At 41.1% G+C, this 25,729-nt stretch overlaps 1 protein-coding gene and 1 non-coding gene across 4 annotated transcripts in view; one reads left to right on the plus strand and one right to left on the minus strand.

The window, feature by feature from the left end:
• Positions 1-25,729, plus strand: part of ADRA1A (adrenoceptor alpha 1A) — a 103,888-nt gene that overhangs the window by 31,887 nt on the left and 46,272 nt on the right. The window lies entirely within an intron of this gene.
• LOC118981882 (U2 spliceosomal RNA) lies at positions 10,166-10,360 on the minus strand. Its single transcript, XR_005065429.1, has one exon. It is a non-coding gene; the product is annotated as a U2 spliceosomal RNA (small nuclear RNA).

The raw sequence follows: 25,729 nt of genomic DNA on the forward strand, positions 1-25,729 counted from the left end.
TAAGTGATGAGCCAGGTTGCATCCACCTTTGTTTAACAATCACAGGTCTGATAAGAAGAGGGAAGTCAAGACCCATCACCCAATTAGGGAGGGGAAGGGCTGGGATTTGAATCCAGACTTTCTGACTCTGGAAGCAGGCCTTTCCCCTGTACCATGCTATCTTCCTGGGCTGGTCTTACACTTCCTGGCAGCTCCCTGGCACTGTGTTCACCTGCAGGAAGCCTGATGTGACCTGAGCACCTATCATTGCTACTGTCCATCCCAAATGCCCCTGCTGGCCCCTTCTGGCCCCTCCTGCAGAAGACAGAGGAAAGCACTCCCCTGTGAATAATGAGCAGAGATTTTTTGAAATTTCTAAGATCTGTCTGTAGTTTAAATGGCAAACTTGGCATATGAGAGGCCACTTGTCTTCTCTTACATAACAAACTTGCTGTTTTGAACCATGTCAACGATGTGAGCAATGCTGTGTTGGTTAGGGCCATGGAGCCTAAATAACTTGCTCACTAATATAGTAACAGGGCAACAGTTCGATATTTATACTGTTTTTGAGAACTGTGGATTATTTGAAATTCTTCTCCTAAAACAGTGATGCAGTCGAACAGTATCATCAGGCCAAGGGCTCTGGGTGATTTGAGGGCTTTCTTTCTCTTCAAGAATATGAGTCAGGAAAGGTGGAAAGGCACTTGTGTGCTTAAGATGCTTTGTTTCCTGGGGCCATGAGGTTTCCCACTGAGTAGATCAGCACCCAGTTCCTTGCTCCTTGTGTGGCTTCTTTAAGGAGTGGGCTCCTGAACCAGACACTTCAGGTGACTTCCAGCTCTGTCACCCACCTCTTTGGGCACATCACTGGAGATCTCCAGGGGATTTGCATTGCTTGCCAGACAAATGGGGCTTGTTTAAGAGCTGCCCCAGTTACTCAGAATATTATTGGAGAGTCATGTGAGAGGAAAGATTTGAGTGCTATAAAATGTTAACTGTTATAAAAATGTAAGATTGTGTTGTTACATAGATGACAAGGTGTGAAGAATTGTCTGCTAAAGTGGGAGCCAGTCTGCCAGCCATGTGGTTAGAACAGCGCAACCAGTGGACAGGTGCTCAACGCTGGCCGCCTGTCACTGGGCTATGACAAGAGTGAGTGTCAGAGACATTTGTGGCGATGTGACAGGGTAATTTTATGTTTGTTGGACATAATAATAAAAATTGGGCCTTGTAATTTTCTTGGTATTTTTATTTTATTTCTAGTCATTTAACTTTCTTGCATTTAAAAAAAGTACTGATACACAACAAACTGGGAAAAACCAGCCCTTCACACAGATGACATGAGAAGCTATGGTATAGGAGATCAAAAGTCCAGGAGACAGCTGGGAAATTAAAAGTCTAGGTTTTACCTACCCATAGAAAGGCCTACCAGAAGTGGGAAACATGAGTCCTTTCCAATGGGGTCTCTCCTCTCCCCAGTGTTTGGTGACCTGTAGATGCAGAGGCCTACATCTGATGTAGGCCTCTGATGACATTGGAGACCCACCCAGGACTATCACAGGGAACACAAGTCCAAAGCAGAAGGCTACAGCACTTTCCTAGGATAGGACTGAGGACCACAGGACTCATGGCTCTTTTTCTGGGCTGATGGGGCTGGAGGGAGACATAAGATGAAATACCATCCACAAAAGGCCTTGGTCATCTGCAGAAGGAGAGAATGCTAATTTCTGGGTCTGGGCACACCAGAGGGGCCTGAATGATCAGCAGACAACCTGATTTCTATTTTGGTATTGATATTTATAAGTCAATGTTTTAATATATATTTTAATATCAAATAGAGCACACCCTTGCCCCCCATTCATTTAGGCTGTTCATCCTTAGGTATTCCTCCAGAAGAAAATTAGAATTGCCTAGTTCTAAAAAACTTGATTGGACTTCTATTAATTTATATATTAAACTGAATAAAATTGTTATCTTCACAATATAAAAACTCCCCATCCATGAATGAATCATTTCATCAGTCAGTTAATTTTTATAGGTTTCTCCTTGTTCATTCTATAAATTTCTTATTAAATGTATCTATCCCCGGATATTTTATATTGTTATTGCCACTGTGAATGGAATCTTGTTCCCCATTACTTTCTGATCATTGCTGGTGTATAAGAAAGCTATGGATTTGAATATATTTAATCTTTTACCAGCCACCTTCCTGCTCTCTTATTACAGTTCTAATTTTGGGGGGTTATCCAGGTATAAAAATTATTCATCTACATTTACTAACTCTGGTCCTCCTTTCAATGCATTTAACTCACCCTTTTCTTGGCTAATTGCATTAGCTATTATTTCCAGAATATTGTTAAGTAAATGAAGATATCCTGTTTGAACATGACAAGCTGCTGGATCTTCTACATCAATAGAAACACAGAACTTGAAGCTCTGTGCCCCTCCCCCTCTTCTTCTCTAATGTTTCTCAAACACTTGCTGAGAGAAGTCAACTCTCCTTCAGGTGATGGTGAAAGCCAACCTTGGAAGAAATATGCAAGTTGAAAGATTTGTCTCTGCTTTGCTTTAGTAATATGGTACAAGAAAGAAAATGTGGGATCAAAGGACTGATTATATGTTTAATTATGGGGTTCCTACTTTTTATAGCATCTTAATTGGTCTTCCAAGGATGCCTGAGTCATCACTGGGCTTTCTGGGTAGGGCTGGCTCAGCACCATTGCCTCAATTTCATACCACCTTATATCTCTCTACCTCCCAGGGAGACGGAGGGCCTTCTGAGGTCTTTACTTTATGTTTTATACTTGATTTCAATCTGAACCATCTTCAAGGTACCAGCCCTGACAAGCAAAAAGGAGACAAAATATAGTCCTTGGCTCTATTTCCAACCCATTCAAAAATAGAAGGCGGTCAGAGTTCTCTGGAGTGTGCACTCAGCTGGGAGGCTGGGAGGCTGGGAGGTTTTCATTGTGACAGAATCAGGGGACCTTACCAGGCAGTATAAGCACTCGAAACTGCCCAGGCTGGAGCTGCCTTGGTTTCCCCCTAGAATGGAGTCTGGTTAGGCTTAGCATTGTTAGCATGAGAAATCAATTTAAAATTTGAGAATCAAAGAGGCTGCTCTTTTCCTCTGCTTACTCTTTTTCTTTATATACTTGTACACCCACTAGAGCTATAATTTCACAGTTGTGCATGAATGTGATCTTGCCGCCTTGCATGGGAGCCTTCCCCCAGGACTGAAGTGCTCATTGCCCAGAGCTGGGAGTGCTGATGGCTCACAGCTCACAGCTCACAGCACAGTCTCACTGCCCAGTGATCACCCTCTCCTTATGGGACCTGCCTCCCTGATGGGAGCAGCAGCCTAGGTCCTATGCCAAGTATTAGTCCTAATTGGGACAACTATCCAGAGCACTCCCCACTCCACTGGGACTGGCCAAGGCCAGCCTGCTTCACAACCCACAGATATGATTCTGAAGGCATTGCCCACAAACCTCCTGCAGGTAAACTACTCCCTGGAGTCAACACTTCCAGATCAGTTCACTTCCTGGACCAACACAATATGTTACAATCTACCTCCAATTTTAGTGGCATGTTTTTGCTTTTTTTTTTCTTGCCAGTTCCTCCTTGTCCCTTGTCCTATATACTAACACAAACCCCACTGACAGACCTCTCCCAAGAAAACACATGTTCACCACCTGTTCTCTCTTTGCCTGCATCTTCCTTTAATCATTGAGTCCTCTACAAAAGCCCCCTGTAGTCCAGGGCCCTCATAGCTTTCTCTGTCGATGGGAACTCACTAGGTTTCCCGGCTCTACCTCCAAAAAATGGTGCACTTTGGTCACAGAGGTGCTTATGAGTACAGGTGCTTCTGTGGGATAAGACCACTCGGGTACTTGCTGGTTTAAAGGGGCTGCATGCTTTCAATTTTAACAGATGTTGCTCAATGACCTTTTAAAGACTCTGTCCCCCCATGTCACCAGCAACGAGGAGAGTTCCCTGCTCCTCATGATCCCACCTTAAGATGAAAGTGATGATCCCTGATCAGGTCTCAGTCACTTCTCACCGCAGACCTACCTTGTCCCTTCTGTTGAAAAGCAGGAGAGTTTGGTGAGGAAAGGACAAGACTGATGGGCTTGAGAAAGCCCCTCAGCCTCTAGGCAGCTCCTCCTTCCAAATGCATGAGAAATGTGGAGACCAGCAGGGCCTTTTCTCCTGCTCCAGCCTGCAGCCCAAGGAGCACGGCTATAGGGGGTAGGAACTGAAGCCTTGGGGGTCTCAGGCCATGAGCAGCCCAGTGGGGGTGAGGATGGCAGGGTAGAAGCCGCATGCAGAGTGTTCCCCCAGCATTCACAAGCCTTAAGCTAGTTCCTGGCAAGTGGCATTATGCTCTTATTGTCCCTGAAAACAAACAAGAAGAGAGCCAGCATGTCACTGATGTCCCAGGCTGGAAAATGGGAAGATTGGCGTGGCTTCTTAAAATAAGACAAATCTGTCTAGAATATTTGGGCATTCAGATATATCCCCTCCAATGTTCAACAAGACATCGCATGTGAACTGGCAACCCTGTGACCACTGCACCCTTTCCAAACTGGCCAGCACCAGTAATAGGGATGGTGGGGAGCTGGCTGTGGGAGAGGCATCTGTCCCGCCTGGCTGGGTACTGGGCACAAAATGGGGCAGACAGGCTGTCCCTGCCTCTGCGTCTCCACATCTCCTCATCCTTTCATCGTGTGAAATTAAGCTGACCCTAGATGCTGTTACTGTGACACAGAATCATTATCCCTAATAAGTATTTCACAACTCAATCTACTTTTACTGATTGCTTTAAATCTTTCTTATTAGTGTTGTTAGGCATGCTATGATTTTAATCTTCTTAGTGTCCATGTGAGAGTTTGACAAGTCAGCAGGGGATCTTGCCTTAGCTGCCAAGGACCCATGCTCTGCAGCCTCCCCCGATCCCAGATCCTAGGCTGCCTCCAAAGCATTAGAAGAGAACTCAGCCAAAGTCATGAAGTTACAGTCTATCAGGGAGAACAGTATCTCAGGCTTTTGTTGAGTCATTTAATCTTGTGAAAATAAGTGGGAAATAAAAGGTGGGGGAACAAAGTGTGTGAGAGAGAGACAGAACCCACCTGACTGCATGGGGAGGCTGTTGCAGCGAACCAGGTCAGGTCAGCAAAGAGAGACTGCAGAGTCATATTCCAATGTTCTTGAGGCACCGACCCAAAGCCCAGAGGGAACAGTTGGCACTGTGGTAGAATCTGGACCACTCTTTTTCTAGCATCATTTCAGAGTAGGAAAATAATCGGGGTTTTGGCAACTGAGATGACTGTTGGCAAAAGAGCTTGTTTCTCGCTTAATTCCCTAAGTAAACCTTCATCTTGGCAGACTCTTACCATAGCTACACTGAGGAGGGTTCGGCCATGCTGTCCCTCTGCCAAAACATCTTCAGTTTCACCTTCTGTTAACTGCCCTCCTGTGTTAAAAGAACACTGTCTGATGCAGAGCTCCATCCCTTCGTGGCCACTTCCCAATAGTCTGGACCTGTCATCCTCATGGTCAAGAACAAGGGCCACCTGGTGGCCAAGGTTGGGGGCCTAGAGACAGCGGAATAATGCAAGTCTCAGGTTGACAGGAATAAGACTGCAAGGAGCACCACAATTTCACACTCGAGGGACTCCAGATCCTACCCTTTCTTTGAAAGCAGGGCATTCATGGCCACCTCCAAGGCTCAAGAAGGAAAAAGCCATGAAGCATCTCTTGCTAATAGTAGTCTTGAGGGTCCAGTCAGCCTTCCGTCCTCACCGGAGACCAACAGGCGCTGCCTAAGAGCACCCCACTGTGTTGGGGGAACAGCTGTAGGGGTGGGTGTTAAAGTGGTGGTTTTCAAACTTTGGTGACCATAAGAATGACCTAAAAGCTTATTAAATATGACAAATTCTCAACCCTACCCCCAGAAATTCTGCCTCGGGTGGGCTGGGGTGAGTTCATTAGTTCTGACAAAGTGTATTGAATTGAGGCTGTTAGAACATTACACATGCTGACATTCTCTTCAAGTATCTGGCATTCCTTCTCTCTGTGGTACCCCAACCCAGCCCTCACTCCGCACCCTTGGCATGTAGGAGGTAGAGCCACTATTTCCTGAAGGACTCAGCCTCAGCTCAGCTTGCCTGAGCCTTAAAGGGTCAGGGCATCCACTATTTCCTCTGAAGACACCAGAGTATGAGGTGGGGGGCAAAAAAAAAGACACCAGAATTATCTTCTGGAGGGCAGAACCCTTGTAGTACAGGCTTCCCACACTAAGGGAGTGTTCTAGAAACCCAACTGTATCAGTGTACCAGCCAGCATTGTTGTGAGAGGCTGCTTTTGGCTTCAGTGAGTTGTTTTTGAAGACTCTTTCAATGTATTTGCCCATTTCATCATGGGTGATTTACAAGCTCACCTGACAACATGGAACTCAGTTTTCAGCAGTTTTTGGCCAGAAGGGGGCATGACCCCCATGTCCCACTCTTTCTGTTCACCCAATCTCATCCTGAGATCGCAAGCATTTTTTAATATGTTCTATTGATTATGCCATTACAGCTGTCCCATTTCCCCCCTTCATTCCCCTCCACCTTGCACACCCCTCCCCCCATTCCCTCTCTTTAGTTCATGTCCATGCATCACGAGTTCTTTAGATACTATATTTTCCATACTATTCTTGTCCTTCCTCCCATTTACTTTCTACCTACCATCTATGCTACTTAGTCTCTGTACCTTCTCTCCCCCCTCCTTCCTCCCAGTCCCCTGTTGCTAACCTTCCACATGATTCCATACCTATGGTTCTGCTCCTGATCTAGCTGTCCACTTAGTTTGCTTTTGTTTTAGGTGTGGTGGTTAGTAACTGTGAGTTTGTTGTCCTATCACTGTTCATATTTTTTATCTTCTTTTTCTTAGATAAGTCCCTTTAGCATTTCATATAATAAGGGCTTGGTGATGATGAACTCCTTGAACTTGACCTTATCTGAGAAGCACTTTATCGGCCCTTCCATTCTAAATGAGAGCTTTGCTGGATAGAGCAGTCTTGGATATAGGTCATAGGTCTTTGGATTTCATGACTTGGAATACTTCTTTCCAGCCCCTTCTTGCCTGGAAGGTCTCTTTTGAGAAATCAGCTGACAGTCTGATGGGAACTCCTTTGTAGGTGACTGTCCCCTTATCTCTTGCTGCTTCTAGGATTCTCTCCTTCATTTTCATCTTGGCTAATGTAATTATGATGTGCCTTGGTGTGTTCCTTCTTGGGTCCAACTTCTTTGGGACTCTCTGTGCTCCCTGGACTTCCTGGAAGTCTATTTCCTTTGCCAGATTGGGGAAGTTCTCCTTTATTATTTGTTCAAATAAGTTTTCCACTCATGGCTCTTCCTTTTCCCCTTCTGGTACCCCTATAATTTGGATGTTGAAACGTTTAAAGATGTCCTGGAGGTTCCTAAGCCTCTCCTTATTTTTTTGAATTCTCATTTCTTCATTCTTTTCTGTTTGGTTGTCTTTTCTTCCTTCTGGTCCACTTGATTGATTTTAGTCCCAGTTTCTTTGCCATCACTATTATTTCCCTGTGCATTTTGCTTCATTTCACTTAGTGAAGACTTCATTTTTTCATCTAATTTGTGAGTAAAGTCAACCAGTTCTGTGAGCAACCTGATCACCAGTATTTTGAACTGTGCATCCAATAGGTTGGCTATCTCTTGGTCGCTTAGAAGTATTGGCTCTGGGGCTTTGAGCTGTTCTTCTTCTCGAGCCATATTATTTTGGTCTGTTTGTGCTTGTTACATATGAGGTGCAGAGCCTTAGGTGTTCGCCAGGGCGGGGCAACCCAGTTGCTGGGTTGTGACACAGTATGTGGGGATGGGGTCAAAGAGGGGCAATGGCGTTTTTATTTCTGCTCTCTCTCAGATTTCACTCCCCTCTGCTGCTTCCCACAAGCAAATTGGGCTCTTCTGGTGCTGGTTCCTGGGTGTGTGGGCTTGTGCACCCTCCAGGACCCTGTGGGTCTCTCCAACAAACTCTCTGTGAGCCTGGGTGCCTCTCCTGGCACCTCAACCCCTGAAAGTTCTTTCAATTGGTGCTTTTAGGCTTTATTTCCCAGCGCTGGGGCCCTGGATCGTGTAGTCTATCTCAGTGCTCGCTCCTTTGCCTGGTTTATCTGCGCACAAATGTGTGACTGTGGTCAGCCAGCTGCCTTGTGCCCCCACTGGGTCTGCCCATTGCCACCTTGTTCCTGGGATCTGCTAACCGCTGCTTGTGTACCTGGGTCAGTCCAGCCACTTTTTCCTGTGTGACCCCTCTCCACCAACTCTTCCCCTCTTACCAGTCTGGATGAATGGGTCATTGTTGTTGGATTTCAGTACAGTTTAATTTTTCTCTCTGTTTTGATCATGTTCTGGTTTTTAAATATTTGTTGTTCATAAACTTGGTTGTGTGAGGAGGTAGTGTTTCCACCTACGCCTCCATCTTGGCCAGAAGTCCGCAAACATTTTTTTGTTTCCCCTAATGAAAAAAGTCCTGAAAGGGAAATGTTTTGCCAATGTGGAAGAGGTGAAACAAAAACAGCAGAAGCACTAAATTTTAGCATCAAAATTGACAAGTTCAAAAACTGTTTTCAGCAGTGGAACAAACATCTCAATAGGTATATTGCATCAAATAGAAAGTACTTTGAAGGTGACTGAAATTTAAACATGTAAGAATAAAGAAACAATTTTTATAAATAAATTCCGGGTTTTCTGTGTCTCCCCTCATATGTAGGGGCTGTCTACCAGAGGCATTCTGTGTTATGGAATTACGTATCTTTTTTTAGCCTTTAATTAATTTTCTGTTAGGCTGTTCTGATTTGTCCTGCTGCTGCCTCATTGCCCATGTTTGTAATACACTCTGAACACAGGCTCCTGTGCTCTGAAGTAGGTTCAAGGAGGGCGTGACTTCCAGTGGCCCTTCTCTGACATGTGACTCAGCATTTTATCATAGTGCCTGTTGTTTATTTGCTGTCGTTGTTGTTCTCTTTCTCCATTTATTGAATCATCCATCTATTTCTTGTCATTTCTTTTATGTGTGTAAATTATAATATAATTTTAAGTGATAAGGAAAACTTCATTAGAATTATATTTGTTGAAAATATGAGGTAAATTGGAATTTTTGTGATACTGTTCTATCTTTCAGGAACATGCACCTCTCTACATTTTCTCATTTTTAGAATGTTTTTCAGGAACTGCCTGATTTTTCTGTTGTCTTTTGCCAGGGCATCTGTGTTTTATGAATACCACTAGTAACCATGAGAATCTGCCTCATTTTGTGGTCATTTTCTTGTCAGACCAATATTTCCTCCTCTTGATCATATGATCTTGAATGCAGCAGGGCTAACTAGACTCTGGCTTTGGCAGTGGCTGAGGCAGGCAGGCAGGCTGCTGGTGGCTCTGCAGGTCAGGTGGATGGTGGTTCAGTCCACAGCTCAGGTGACAGCCAGAGGCACCACCATGTCTGGCTCTGTTGTACTGAATGTGATTCTTTTGCAAAACTATGTTGTGCCAGACACCATAAGCTTCACATGCACTGACTAATGCATGCAGCCCCAAAAGGGAGTTGCTGCTATTATTCTAGTTTTAAAAAAGAAACAGAAATGGAGGACTCCCAAGGTTATATGATGTCGCCGTCAGAGCTGGTGTGTGGCAAAGGCATTCCTGGGACCAGGTCCTGAGCTCCTACTTGGGCTGTTCTGTGTCCATGTCTGCCCATAATCATGTTATGACATGGTTACAAAATGGAAGTGTTTCCTAGGTGACAGGCCTAATTGCCTTTTCCAGTGTTCAGATCTAGTGACTATTGGACCACCTACCACAAAGACTTGTAGAACTGAATTCACAGCCTACAGCTTCAGTTAGTGGAGAAGAGTCCCACAGGAAGTGTAGTCAATCTAAAATCAGAGGACTTCATCACAAAGTGGCAATGCCTGCATCATACACGTGGAAGGAAGGAAGGAATGGAGGGAGGGAGGGGAAAAGGGGGGAAGGGAGAAAGGGAGGGAAGGGAGGGAAGAAGGAAAATGAGAGAAAAAAAGTCCTCAGCATCCCAGCTGTCCCCCAATCCTTAATCGTCCCTTTTGCTGGCTGACAAGAAGCACATTTACATTAAGGTACCACTAGCTGATGAAGGGCCCAGGCTTACCTCTTCCAGGTGCACAGTGTTTGCACTTGAACAACAATAGGGATGTGGAAGAGAGCGAGCATTCTTGAGCTTATTGCATCATGGTTGCAATGAGCCATGAAAACTATAGTCATGGCATCATTTTGTGCCAGATATTTAAACTGATAAATAGATACTACACTTGATCTTAGCCAAAAGGCCAAGAAGTGATTGTTTCAGTTATTTGAAAACCCAAGTATCCTATTGTCATATTAAATCATAATGATAAAAAAGTTAACATTTAATTAGTGCTTACCATGTGCCAGATGCTGTATTAAGCATGCATCATCTCATTCATCCTAACAGCAATACCATGAGGGGGATTCAAATTTTGTCCTCCAAGCTACTGATGAGAAGAATGAGGTTGAGTGCATTAAGGAAGTTGTCCGATTGTGCACAGCTGTGCAATTGATACTTCTAGAGTCTTAATCTCAGCCAAGCAATGTGCATGGTGCTACAGAGCTTCAAAAGGCTCAGGATCCTGCTGCCTATCTAGTGGAGCTGGTGGGAGCATAGCAAATGGGAAAAGCAGGCAGCATGAGCTGGTGCCAAGGCCAAGGGCAGGACAGCACTGTAAAGGTCCAAACTGGGAAGACATGAGCACAGACCAGAGGAGGCCAGTTGCTAGAGACTGTGATATGTTTCAGAACTCATGGCTGTATGTTAATTTCTTTAAAATCAGAATTTAAAAATAAACTTTAGGTCAAAGAAAATATATTAATACACAATATAGTTATCTTTATACCAACAGAATCACAAATGTAGTTTTGATATTTTGTATGAAAGAAGCGGCCCATGAAGGCGAAAGCAGCTGGAGCTGTGCTGGCCTGGTGGCTCTGTTGGTCTGAGCATCCAGTACCTGAAAAGGTTGCAGGTTTGATCCCCAGCCAGGGCACACACAGGAGGCAACATTTCGATGTTTCTCACTCACATTGATGTTTCTGTCTCTCTCCCCTGCCACACCCCTTCCATTCCTCTCTCTCTAAAATCAATAAACATATCCTCTGTTACGGATTAAAAAAATTTTTTAAGTAGCTAGAGCAATGAAGGTCCTAAGGTGGACCTTCCTCTGCCTCCTAAATGTGAGTCTCTCCCCAGCCTCAGGTGGTTGCGGAGCCACAGGGAGCCGGAACCTCATCCCTGGCCATGGCAGCTGTAGGAGAGCCTCCTGTCAACTGGAAACTCCCCACTAGCCGCTGGAAACGGATTCAGAAGACCATCCCATGAGAGGATTACCTCACTCAAATGCTCCAGCATGCCTCATTTTCTTTTCTTAGGAAACACAGTCTGAGGTTACACACTCTTATGGTTACACAACCTGAGGAAGGTCCCAGAAGGCACTAGAACTTGAGCTGAGCTTAACAGCTGAAATAACTGCTTTGTTTGTCATCTCCATGATGAGAACAAGGCCAGCTTGTAGGTGGATTGGCCATCTCCTTACAAAGAGGAGGTAGAGACAGAACGTGTTTCTGATATGGCCAGTGGCCAACTCAGTACCTGGAATATTGGAGGAATTCAGGAGGTGTTCTGCATTGAACTATACCATTCTGCACCACAGACAACTATCTGTGTGGCTTCTTGAGTGTATGCCCTCCTGCAGACACCAGTGTGGAGAACTCAGAAGTAGGGTCTCTGTCTGAGTTAGCAACCAGCTCTGGGCCTCACCTTGAACAAGACACCTGTGGAGGGTGCAGAGAGATGGGAGAGTTGGTCCCCTCCCTTAAGGACCTGGAATTCAGGGTGAACATCTAAATAACATGACAAAACAACTTCATATAATTATGAACTAAAGTTTGTTTTTTTTAAAGAAGTGATGGGAGTTGTGCAAAGGCCAATGTAGTTAAGGAAGACCTTTTGATAGCCCTGGCTGGTGTAGCTCAGTGGATTGAGCACGGGCCTGCGAACCAAAGGAAAACCTTTTGAGAAGATGGCCTTCACCTTGGATTTGGGGAATCAGTAGGATTTAAGTAGGAGGGATTAGAGAGTTTTGACAAGAGTGGCTGATGGCTTGCAGGTGGGGTGAGAAGTGTTGGGAGATAAGAGATCTTCAAATTACCAGTGCAAAGGGCTCGCTGTCACTGTGCGAGTGAGGAAGTGAGGAAGTAGGAAGTGAAGAAAATCAATCTTCGTCTTTGCCTTCCACCTTTTGTAAAACAACCAACCTCTCTCACTTTGGTGTTGAGCAGAAGTATGGTTAAATGCAGGAAGGAGAAGGGAGAAGGAAGGAAAAGAAGATACAGTTGGAAAGTGGAAAACAGGCAAGGGGCTTAGAGTGATGATTCACATAGCCCTTGGCAAGGAGATCTCATGAAACCCTCCAGAAGAAGGGGCTCTCTCCTCCACCCCCTCAGCACAGAAGTGGGGACTGAGGCCCTAGGAGGTCTAACAAGTTCAAGGTGAGACATTCGGTGCCTTTGGGTTTTTTGCAGCATGCAGGCACCACTGTTCTATTCAGTGCTTGTTTTCAGAAAAATCAAATGCTGACAGAAAGGAGCTGGCACATCATCAGGCTGCTCCTTCAGTTCCACGCTGTAAATCTGCAGCCAGCTCAAGAATGCTACCCACACGACTGAAATCCAGTGTCCAGTTGGAAATGGAAGCCACCGTCTCCATGGAATATGACAAAGAAAGCTACTCCTGGATCAGAGAGCCTTGTTTTTTCCCCAGAAATAAAGATGGGCTCATTTAACATGATTTCAATCTGTTCTCTGCAATTAGTGGTTAAGTGACTGTCTCTAGGTATTAGTCACTCCAATGAAATGAAATGATACAATGGTAATTGGCCATGTGGACTTCGGCACTTCCCTGGGGATTTCACTTGGCTCCGAGAGCATTTTTTTTACATAGACTCTGTCTGCACTCTTTATTCAGCTAATTACAGGACTTAAAGGAATGAGTTGGCTTTGGGGTGGAGGGAGGTGGGGAGGAGGGGCAGCATGTTCTACCAGGAAGATCACTTGATTGAAACAGAGTATCTTGGTTCTAGTCTGAACTAACACATTTTCCCTTCTATTGTGTTTTTATCTTGGACAGCTGTGTTGCATACCTTATCTTACTTAATCATCACTATAACCTTGTGGTGTTGGTATCATGACCCCTTTTACAGAGATGAGAACACTGGAGCTCAGAGAGGCTGCCCTCATCAACATTCCCCTGGAAAGCAGCAGAACTGGGATTAGAACTCTAATTGGCCTTAATTCCCAGGCCCTGCTGACCACTGTTAGTATCTACTCACTAAGCAGACCTGTGTCACCTGGAACAAATCACTTCACCTCTCCGTCCCCACTTTTTTTTTAAATAATTTTTTAATTTAATTCTTGTTCAAGTACAGCTTTCTGTCTTATATTCCCAACACTGCCCACCCCCTACCCCCCCGGCCCATGCTCCCCATCTCCCTCCCATTTCCACCACCCACCCTTAGTTATTGTCCATGTGTCCTTTATACTTGTTCATGTGAGTCCATCCCCTTTTCCCCTATGATTCTCTCCTCTCTCCCCTCTGAACCCTGTCAGCCTCTTCCATAATTGAGTGTCATTGGTCATATTTTGCTTGCTTGTTTGTTTTGTTTAGATCCCTGTTAACGGTGATATCATATGGTATTTGTCTTTCACCACCTGGCTTATTTCACTCAGCATAATGCTTTCCAGTTCCATCCATGATGTTGCAAAGGGTAGTAGTTCCTCCTTCCTTTCTGCAGCATAGAATTCCATTGTGTAAATGTACCATAGTTTTTTGATGCAGTCATTGACCCATGGGCATCTAGGTTGCTTCCAACTCTTGGCTATCGTGAATTGTGCTGCTATGAACATTGGGGTGCATAGGTTCTTATGGATTGGTGTTTCAGGATTCTTAGGATATACTCCTAAGGGTGGAATTGCTGGGTCAAAAGGCACGTTCATTTTTAGTTTTCTTAGAAAATTCCATACTGTTTTCCATAGTGGTTGTACCAGTCTGCAATCCCACCAACAGTGAACTAGGGTCCCCTTTTCCCCACAACCTCTCCAGCACTTGTTTGTTTCTTTGTTTATGATCACCATTCTGACTGGTGTTGAGTGGTATCTCATTGTGGTTTTAATTTGCATCTCTCTGATAGCTAGTGATATCGAGCATCTTTTCATGTGTCTCTGGATCCTCTGTATGTCCTCCTTGGAGAAATGTCTGTTCAAGTCCTCTGCCCATTTTTTAATCGGGTTGCTCGTCTTCTTTGAGTGGAGTCGAGTGAGTTCTTTGTATATTTTGGAGATTAAACCTTTGTCCGAGGTATCATTGGCAAATATGTTTTCCCAAACAGTTGCTTCTCTTTTTATCTTGATACCGTTTTCCTTGGCCATGCAGAAGCTTTTAATTTTGATGAGATCCCATTTGTTTATTCTTTCCTTTATATCCCTCGCTCTAGGGGACGTATCAGTAAAAATATTGCTGCGTGGAATATCTGAGATTTTCCTGCCAATGCTCTCCTCTAGGACTTTAATGGTGTCATGGCTTATATTTAAATCTTTTATCCACCTCGAATTTATTTTGCTGTATGGTGTAAGTTGGTGCTCGAGTTTCATTTTTTTGCATGTAGCTGTCCAGTTCTCCCAACACCATTTCTTGAAAAGGCTGTCTTTACTCCATTTTATGTTATTGCCCCCTTTGTCGAATATTAATTGACTGTAGAGATTTGGGTTTATTTCTGGGCTCTCTGTTCTATTCCATTGGTCTATGTGCCTGTTTTTGTGCCAGTACCAGGCTGTTTTGATTACAGTGGCCTTGTAATACAGTTTGATATCAGGTATTGTGATCCCTCCTACTTTGTTCTTCTTTCTCAAAATTGCAGCAGCTATTCGGGGTCTTTTCTGGTTCCATATAAATTTTTGAAGTGTTTGTTCTATGTCTGTGAAATACGCCATTGGTACTTTAATAGGTATTGCATTGAATCTGTAAATTGCTTTGGGTAGTATGGACATTTTGATGATGTTAATTCTTCCAATCCATGAACACGGTATATGTTTCCATTTATTTGTGTCTTCCTTGATTTCTTTCTTCAGTGTTGTGTAGTTTTCTGCATACAGGTCTTTTACCTCCTTGGTTAGGTTTATTCCCAGATATTTTATTTTTCTTTTTGCTATATCGAATGGGATTTTTTTCCTGATTTCTGCTTCTGCTGCTTCATTGTTGGTATACAAAAATGCCTTTGATTTCTGGATATTAACTTTGTATCCCGCTGTTATGCCAAATTCATTTATTAGTTCCAGCAGTTTTTTGGTAGAGGCTATAGGGTTTTCCATGTACACTATCATGTCATCTGCAAACAATGCCAGTTTTGTTTCCTCCTTTCCGATTTGGATGCCTTTTATTTCCTTTTCTTGTCTGATCGCTGCAGCTAGAACTTCTAATACTATATTGAATAGAAGTGGTGAAAGTGGGCAACCTTGTCTTGTTCCTGATCTTAGTGGAAAAGCTTTTAGTTTTTGCCCATTGAGTATGATGTTGGCTGTAGGTCTTTCATATATGGCCTTTATTATGTTGAGGAATGCTCCCTCTATTCCCATTTTTCTGAGTACCTTTATCATAAATGGGTGTTGAACCTTGTCAAAAGCTTTTTCCGCATCCATTGATATGATCCTGTGATTTTTGTCTTTGCTTTTGTTTATATGGTGTATTACATTTATTGATTTGCGTATATTGAACCATCCTTTCATCCCTGGGATGAATCCCACTTGGCCGTGATGTATGATCTTTTTGATGTATTGTTGGATGCGATTTGCTAATATTTTATTGAGGATTTTAGCATCTAAGTTCATCAGCGATATTGGCCTGTAATTTTCTTTCTTTGTTGTGTCTCTATCTGGCTTTGGAATTAGGGTGATGCTGGATTCATAAAAAGAGTTGGGGAGTTTTCCCTCTTTTTGAATTTTTTGGAACAGTCTGTGAAGAATAGGGGTTAGTTCTTCCTTAAATGCTTTGTAGAATTCTCCTGTGAAACCATCTGGTCCAGGGCTTTTGTGTGATGGGAGTTTTTTGATTACTGCTTCAATTTCATTTGCTGTTATTGGCCTGTTCAGGTTTTCTGCTTCTTTTTCATTGAGTTTTGGAAGATTATATTTTTCTAGAAATTTGTCCATTTCACCTAGGTTTTCAAATTTCTTGGCATACAGTTCTGCATAGTAATTTCTTACAATCCCTTCTATTTCTGTGGTATCAGTTGTAATCTCTCCTCTTTCATTTCTGATTGTGTTTATTTGGGTCCTCTCTCTTCTTTTCTTGATGAGCCTACTTAAAGGTTTGTCTATTTTGTTTATCTTTTCAAAAAACCAACTCCATCGTCCCCACTTTCTTTAACAGTGGTGGTTCTGTGGAGATGCTAGCTCTTCTAAGTGCTTTCTTTCTATACAAATTAAACATCATTTCTACTTTTCTCTCCTTTTTAAAAAGAATTTTCACCCTATCTCTTTTATTCTGTTTTTTTTTCCCCACACATCCAAAACAAGGCTGGTGCTAACAGGTGAGGGGTTAAGCAAGGAGGGGCCATGGAAGATGGGAGCAGCAGGTCTGCTCACTTTGTGCTCTGTCATCCAACCCTGAGAAACACCTTCTGCTAGATGAAGGTTCTGCTAGATGAAGCTCCAAGCCAGGTTATGGGCCAAAGACCCAAGGAGTTCAGAGAGTTTTATTTCCAGTTCTGCGACCATGTTCCTGGGAGGCTTTGACCAAATCATGGTCTTGTTGCACCTCTGATTCAGTCACAAATAATGAAATGACAGTCTTGGTGAGGGTTTTGGGCCACTGAGTTCAGATCCTCCATTTCACACAGGAAGAGGGAGAGCTGGGTTTACTGGTGTCACATAGACAGCTGGTGGCACAAATATGCTGAGAACCCTGGCCACCTGAAACACCCCATGGGTCCCTTGTTCTCATTTCAGGAAGAAAGCTTCTTCTGTTTCACAGGATTCATACCTATCACGGGTGGGGCCAGTGAGCTGTCAGCGAATGTCACCTTCTTCTGTTGGATAATGTTTTGATGGGAATCAAAGATAATTCTCAATAGGGACAGTTTTTCACACCAGAGCACATACTTGACAACCTATGTTGTCAATACGTCAACCTATTGACAACCTATCACCATGATGAGTTCTGCAAGGCAACGTTCTGTGAGGAAGCAGACAAAAGTCACTACCCAGGCCCAGGCCCAGCATAGCACAGAACCGCCAGGGAGGGCACCACTCAGCAGGTGACAGTCTGGAAGGCAGATGCTGCACCAAGTGACCATATGGGGTNAGGTTATGGGCCAAAGACCCAAGGAGTTCAGAGAGTTTTATTTCCAGTTCTGCCACCATGTTCCTGGGAGGCTTTGACCAAATCATGGTCTTGTTGCACCTCTGATTCAGTCACAAATAATGAAATGACGGTCTTGGTGAGGGTTTTGGGCCACTGAGTTCAGATCCTCCATTTCACACAGGAAGAGGGAGAGCTGGGTTTACTGGTGTCACATAGATAGCTGGTGGCACAAATATGCTGAGAACCCTGGCCACCTGAAACACCCCATGGGTCCCTTGTTCTCATTTCAGGAAGAAAGCTTCTTCTGTTTCACAGGATTCGTACCTATCACGGGTGGGGCCAGTGAGCTGTCAGCGAATGTCACCTTCTTCTGTTGGATAATGTTTTGATGGGAATCAAAGATAATTCTCAATAGGGACAGTTTTTCACACCAGAGCACATACTTGACAACCTATGTTGTCAATACGTCAACCTATTGACAACCTATCACCATGATGAGTTCTGCAAGGCAACGTTCTGTGAGGAAGCAGACAAAAGTCACTACCCAGGCCCAGGCCCAGCATAGCACAGAACCGCCAGGGAGGGCACCACTCAGCAGGTGACAGTCTGGAAGGCAGATGCTGCACCAAGTGACCATATGGGGTCACAGAGAGGAGCACACATTAAAGAGAGGCCAGGTACACCTTCTGCTTCCTGTTGCCATTCTCCCTCAATTGTTCCTTTCTTGTGGTATTTACTGTCCTATTTGTGCCCATAACAAAAACTATCAGTTCTCTTTTGGAAGGGGAAGAAGACATTTTCCTGGTCTATAACCAGGTCTTTGAATTATTGTATTGAATACAAATAATACTCTAGGTTGTGTACTACAGGGTCCTCAAAGCAGTTTTTCTCAATTTCACTTACTCTGTTGAGGATTATTGTTATCCTTGTTTATAACCATGTAAGTCTGTACTGTCTAATATAATAGTCACAAGCCATGTGTTACTATTTAAATTTAAGAGACTTACAATTTAGTAAATTAAAAGCAGTACTTTCTCAATCATACTAGCCATATTTCAAGTTCTCAATAGCCACAGGATAAGCACTTGTATGTTTAATCTTGTTTAGCCCTCAAAACAATGTGTAAGTACAGCTTTACAGATAAATAATGTTATGTCTTAGAGATATTTGCTTACTTGCCAAGATTATAGGAAAGGGCACCCTCCCCCCAAAAAACCTGGAATTATCTTCTGGAGGCAGGCCCCTCATAATACAGGCTTCCCCGACTAGGTGAGTGTTCTAGGAGAACATCTGCATCAGTGCACCAGCTGGCATTGTTGTAAGAGGCTGGTTCAGCTTCAGCGAATTTTTTTTTTAAGATTCTTTCAACACAATTGCCCATTTCATGTTGGGTGATTTACAAGTGTTTCTGACAACACTGCACTGAATATTCAATAGTTTTCAACCAAAAATATGGCATGATGCCAGTGCCCCATCCTCCCTATTCACCTGATCTCACCTGAAGCAACTTTTTTTGTGTGTTTCCCCCAACTGAAAAAGTTCTCAAAGGAAAATGTTTTGCTGATGTGGAAGAGGTGAAACAAAAAACAGCAGAAGCACTAAAAGTCATTAAGATGATGTGTTCAAAACCTGTTTTGACTGGTGGGAAAAAGTTTCAGTAGGTGTATTGCCTCAAATGGAGAGTTCTTTGAAGGTGACTGAAGCTTAAAAATGTGAGAATAAATACACAACGTTTTATACATAAACTCTGGGTTTTGAGGGGCAGTAGAATGGTGGATGTTGGCTGGTTTAACTCCAATGTCCCCTCTCTAAATCAACATATTGCATTGCACTCCCAATGAAGAAATAGCAACAACAACCACAGTGCTTACATCAGTGACTTTTACTTCCTGGGGTGTGGAGTAGATATAATTTTACCCACTCATTCCAATAATTATAACTAAGAATTCTGGACATTATATATAACATAAACAGAAGATTCTGAAAGATGAAAAGAAGTCAGACCAGCTACATTGTCAAACCCAAGGGACAGACCAGAGATAAGTGTCCCAAGTTTTCTTTTTTGCCTCATATGTCACAAACTTGGCAGAGTGAATTTAAAAAAATGTGACCTCACCACATGCTATAAGAAGCATCAATATAATGGCATACATTAGTTGAAAGCAAAATAATGGAAAAAACTGACTATACAGACATTAATCAAAAGAAAGCAAGAGTGACCATATTAATATCAGATAAAGTAGAGTTCAGAGCATGGAAATCACTCTGACCAAAAGGTCAATCCACCAAGAAGATGTAGCAGTTCTAAGTGTGTATGCATTAAACAACATAGCTGCAATATATGTGCAGCAAAAACTGATAGGTCTGAAAGGAGAAATGGACAAATCCACAGTTATACTTGGAGATTTCAACACTCCTCTCTCAACAACTGGTAGAACAGCCAGTCAGAAAATCAGCAAGCAGTTAGAACTGAAGACACTATCAATCAAGAGTCCCTTTGCAGACATTTATAGAATACATCACCCAACAACAGCAGAATACGCACTCTTTTCAAGCATCCACAGAATATATATCATGATAGACCATATTCTAAACCAAACACACACATCATAAATGTAAAATTAATATCGTACATGTCCATGAGGTCTCTGACTACAATGAAATCAAATAAATCAATAACACAAAGAGAACAGGAAAGATTTTAGACACTTGGAAACTAAACAACCCAATTCTAAATAATCCATAAGCTGAAGAGGAAGCCTCAGTGAAAATTATTTTTTAAAAATTTAATGGAATTAAAATGAAAGTAAAATATATCAAAATGTGAGGAATAGAGCTAATATAGTGCTGAGGTGGAAATACATTATAAACACATTATTAAAAAAGTTTCAATTAAATAATCTAAGTTCCCACTTCAAGAAATAAGAAAAAGAAAAGCAAAATAAACCAAAGGCAAGAAGAAGGAAAGAAGTAAAAAAGAGCAGAAATTAATAAAATTAAAAACAAAAAACTATAGAGAAAATCAATAACATGAGAACTGAACCTTTGAAAAATTCAATAAAATTGGCAAACATCTAGCAATGGTGACCAAGAAAAGAAAAATAGAGCAAAGACCTAAATTACCAATATCAGGAGTGAAGCAGAATATTACTATGGACCCTGGAGTGATAAGGAAATACTATGAACAGCTCTATACACATCAATTTGACAACTTGAGTCCAATGGACCAATTTTATGAAAAGTGTGAACTACACAACTCAATATGAAATAGATAATTTAAACAGTCCTATAACTATTAAGGAAATTGAATTCATAGCTTAAAAATTGTCAGAAAGAAATTGTCACACCCTCATAGTTTCAGTGAAAAATGCTATCAAAAGAAGAATTAATACCAATTTACATAATCTCTCCAGAAACCAGAAGAGGATGGAATATTTCCCAACTTACTTTGGAGCTAGTGTAAAAGAAGAAGAAAGAAAGAAAGGAAAGAAATAAAGCAAGGAAGGAAGAAAAAAGAGAGAAAGAAAGGAAGGAAGGAGGGAAAGAGAGGGAGAGAAGAAAGGAGGGAGGGGAGAAATAAAATTATAGTCTAATATCTTTTATAACTATAATTCAAAAATCTTTAACAAAATAATTACAGATAGAATTCAGTAAAATATAAAAAGAATGAATATACCATTACTAAGAGGGATTTATTTCAAGGGTGCAAGTTAGTTTAATATTTGAAAATCGATAAATGTAATTCATCACATTAACACACTAAAGAATAAAATCACTTATCAATTAACTGATGCAGAAAAAGCACTTGACAAAACCCAAAAGAGAGCTATGGTAAAATTCTCAGAGAATTAGGAACAGATGTGGGAACTTCCTCAATTTGATTGTTATACAATCAAATACAGATGACAGCAAGCCTACAGGTAATTAAACATGATATGAGAGTGAATACTTTCCCCTAAGAGCAGGAACAAAGGCAAGGATGTCTACTCCCACTGCTCTTATTCAACATGAAGGTTCTAGCCCATGCAATGAGGCAAGAAAAGGAAAAAAAAGACATACAAATTAGAGAGAAAGAAATAAAACTGTCATTATTTATTGATGATGTATTAATATCTATATTGAAAATTCCAAGGAATTTATTTAAAACAAATACTTATAGAACTAATAACAACTTCAGCAAGGTCTCAGGGTATAAGATAAACAGAATATATATATATATTTTAATATTTTATTTATTTATCTTAGAGGGGAAGGGAAGGAGAGAGAGAGAGAGAGAAATATCAGTGTATGGTTGCCTCTCGTGCGTCCCCCGCCAGGAACTGGGAACTGGCCTGCAACCCAGGCATGTGCCCTGACTGGGAATCGAACCGCGATCGTGTGGTTCGCAGCCCACGCTCAATCCACTGAGCTACACAGAATATATATTTTTTAATCTAGTAATAAGGACTTGGGCACCAAAATTTTAAATGTAATACCATTTACAATTGCTCATATCAATGAAAAACTTAAGTTTAATTCTCAAAATGTATATACAGAAACAAAATGCTGATACAAGAAATCAAAGAAGATCTAAATAAATGAGAAACTTATTATGTTCATGGACTCAACATAGTAAAGATATAATTCTTCCCAAACTGACATACAAGTTTAACAAGATCACTGTCAAAATCCTAGCAAGATTTTCTTGTAGTTATACACTAGAGTGTTCTGAAATTTATATGGAGCCCCAGCTGGTGTGGCTCAGTGAACTGAGTGCTGGCCTTCGAACCAAAGGGTTGCCAGTTCAATTGCCAGTCTAGGCATGTGCCTGGGTTGAGGGCCAGGTCCCCAGTGGGAGGCATGAGAGATACAACCACACATTGATGCTTCTCTCCCTCTCTTTCTCCCTCCCTTCCCCTCTCTAAAAATAAATAAATAAAATCTTTTAAAAATTTATATGGAAAAACAAAGGAATTAAAATAGCTAAAAACCATTTGGAGAGAAGTTTAAAATGAATCACTCTATCCAATTTCAAAACATACTATATAGAAACAGTAATCAACACTGTGTAGAATGGCACAGGGGAAGACACACAGATCAATGGAACAAAATGGAGAACCCCAAAACAAATTCACACAAATATATCTAAATTTTTACAAGGATGCAAAATAAATTCAATAGAAGAAAGGAAGCTTGCTCAACAAATAATACAAAAGCAATTGGATATCCAAGAGCAAAATTTGAACCTTGACCTAAACCTCACATCTTATATAAAAATTGACTCAAAATGGAACATGGACTTAAACATAAAATCTAAAATTACATAACTTTTAGAAAAAACAAAGAAGAAAATCTTTGGCACCTAGGTCTAGACAAGACTATACACCTAAAGTTCTGTTCATAATAGGAAAAAGTAATACATTGAACTTTATCAAAATTTAAAAATTTTGCTCTGCCATACCCTGTTAAGAGGATGAAATTATTTGTAATAGAAATAATTAAGAGTAATTATTAGTAATAGAAATTATTTGAAAACATATATCCAATAAAAGACTGGTGTCTAGAATATATAAGGAACTCTCAAAGTTCATCAATAAAAACAAAACAACACAAAAACAATTCAAGTAGAACATGGGCAGAAGACATGAACAAATATTTCACTGAAAATGACATAGATGGCAAACTAGTACTTGGAAAGATGCTCAGCATCATTGGTTGTTAGAGAAATGCAAATTAAACCAGAACTATATGTCATTGCACAATGATCAGAAAGGCTGAGTTTAAAAAAACAGTGACCACAGCAGATGCTGGCAACAGTGCAAAGATACTGGATCCTTCATAAACTGTTGGTGGCAATGTTAAGTGATGCAGATGCTTTGGGGAAGTTTCACAATTTCATAAATATATAAACATGCAACAACCATACAACTCAATAATTGCCTTTCTGGGCATTTAGCCCAGAGAAGAGAAAATTTATGATCACATAAAAAGCTGTCCAGGAATACCACAGCAGCTCTATTTGTAATAACCCCCAACCAGAAACAACCAGATGTTTCTCAGCAAGTGAATGGTTAAACAAGCTATGACACACTCCTACTCAGTAACAAAAGGAAGCAACTATTGACACATGCAAAAATTTGGGGGGGGCAAGTCTCCAGAGAACTATGCTGAGTGAAAAAAGCCAACCCCCAAATAACTACATACTTTATGCTCCGTTTACATACATTTTTGAAATGACAACGTTATAGAAATGGAGAACAGTTTGGTGGTAGCAGGAGGTTGGGAAGGAGGTAGTACAACAGCTCTTTTATTCACTCATCTACTGATGGGCAATTGGTCTGCTTCTAAATATTGGCTATTGTAAATAACACAGTGGTGAACACAAGAGTGCATACACACATTTTTTTTCAAATTAGTGTTTTGAGTTTCTTTAGATATATTCCCAAAAGTGGAATTGCTGGATCATAAGGCAGTCTCATGTTTAATTTTTTGAGGTATCTTCATACTACTTTCCAGAGTGGCTGCACTAATCTGCATTCCCATCAACAGTGTAGGAGGTTTCCCTTTTCTTCACATCCTTGCCAACACTTGTTCATTGATTAATTGATGATAACCATTCTGACAGGTGTGAGGTAATATCTCATTGTGGTTTTAATTTGCATCTCTCTGATGATTAGTGACACTGAGCATCTTTTCATGTCCATTGGCCATCTGTATGTTCTCTTTGGAAAAGTGCCTATTTAGGTCCTTTGGCTATATTTTAATTGGGTTGTTTGTCTTCCTGGGGTTAAATTGTAGAAGTTCTTTATATAGTTTGGAAATTAATCCCTTATCAGATGTATTGTTGGAAAATATGTTCTCCCATACAGTGGATTCTCTTTTCATTTTGTTGATTTTTTTTTTTTTTTGCTGTGCAAAAGCTTATCAGTTTGCTGTAGTCTGATTTGTTTGTTTTTCCCCCTTGTTTACTTTGCCCTAGGATAGATATCTATATATATCAGGAAAAATATTGTTATGAGGATGTCTGAGATTTTACTATGTTTCCTTCTATGATTTATGTGGTTTTACAACTTACATTTAAGTCTTTAATCTATTTTGAGTTTATTCTCATGAATAGGGTAAATTGGTGGTCTAGTTTCATCTTTTTGCCTGTACCTGTCCAATTTTCCCAACACCATTTATTGAATAGACTGGCTGTACCCCATTTTATGTTAAATATTAATTGACCATAAAAGGGGTGGGTTTATTTCTGGGCTCTCTAGTCTGTTTCACTGATCTACTTGTCTGTTTTTATGCCAGTACCATGCTGTTTTGATTACCATGGCCTTGTAGTATAGTTTGATGTCAGGTAGCATGATTCTCCGACTTTGTTCTTCTTTCTCAAGATGCCCGTGGCAATCTGGGGATATTTCATGGTTCCATATAAATTTTAGAAATATTTGTTCTAGTTCTGTGAAATGTGTGTCATTAGGATCTTAATAAGAACTGTGTGAATCTATAGACTGCTTTGTAGTATAAACATTTTAACAATTTAATTCATTCTATCCATGAACACAGTATATGCTCCCACTTATTTGTATCTTCTTCAATTTCTTTCTTCAATGTCTTATAATTTTCCAAAACAGGTTTGTATATCCTTGGTAAAATTTATTTCTGGGTATTTTGTTTTTTTGAAGCAACTGTAAATGGGATTGTTTTCTTCATTTCCCTTTCTGGTAGTTCATAATTGGTATATAAAAATGCAACTGATTTCTGAATATTCATTAAGAGACTCTTAGGAGATTTAAAGAATTTTTTGTGCAAAGAATTTAACCAACTTTGCACAGTAAAAGTAAATCCTAAATGATTCCATCTCTCCTAATCTTTTCCACTTAAATAATTGTAGTGTCTATTTCATACAATGTAGAAAATTTAAACTAAATGATGTGTGTAGAAATTCTAATCACAGTGCCTGCACATACAAATTAATAATAGCTATTATTTTAATAGAAAAAGTCCCTGCAGGTATTATATTGAAGTATAATTTGTATACAGTAAATTCATTCTGTATACAAATTCATTAATTCTTTTTTGCCATACACTTCTATGAGTTTTAACTAACACATACGAGCACAATCAAAGTATTGAGAAGTTCCATCATCCCCAAAATTTTCTTCATGCTCTTTGGCAGTCAAATTCCTCTCCCCACCCCTAGCCCCTGACCACCACTGATCTATTTTTTGTCTCTGTAGTTTTGCCATTGCAATAATGTCATATAAATTGAATCATGCAGTATGTAGCTTTTGAATATGGTTTCTTTCAC

This window comes from Sturnira hondurensis, unplaced genomic scaffold, assembly GCF_014824575.4.
Source record: "Sturnira hondurensis isolate 20B ecotype Veracruz unplaced genomic scaffold, ASM1482457v3 Scaffold0024805, whole genome shotgun sequence".
NCBI lineage: Eukaryota > Metazoa > Chordata > Mammalia > Chiroptera > Phyllostomidae > Sturnira > Sturnira hondurensis.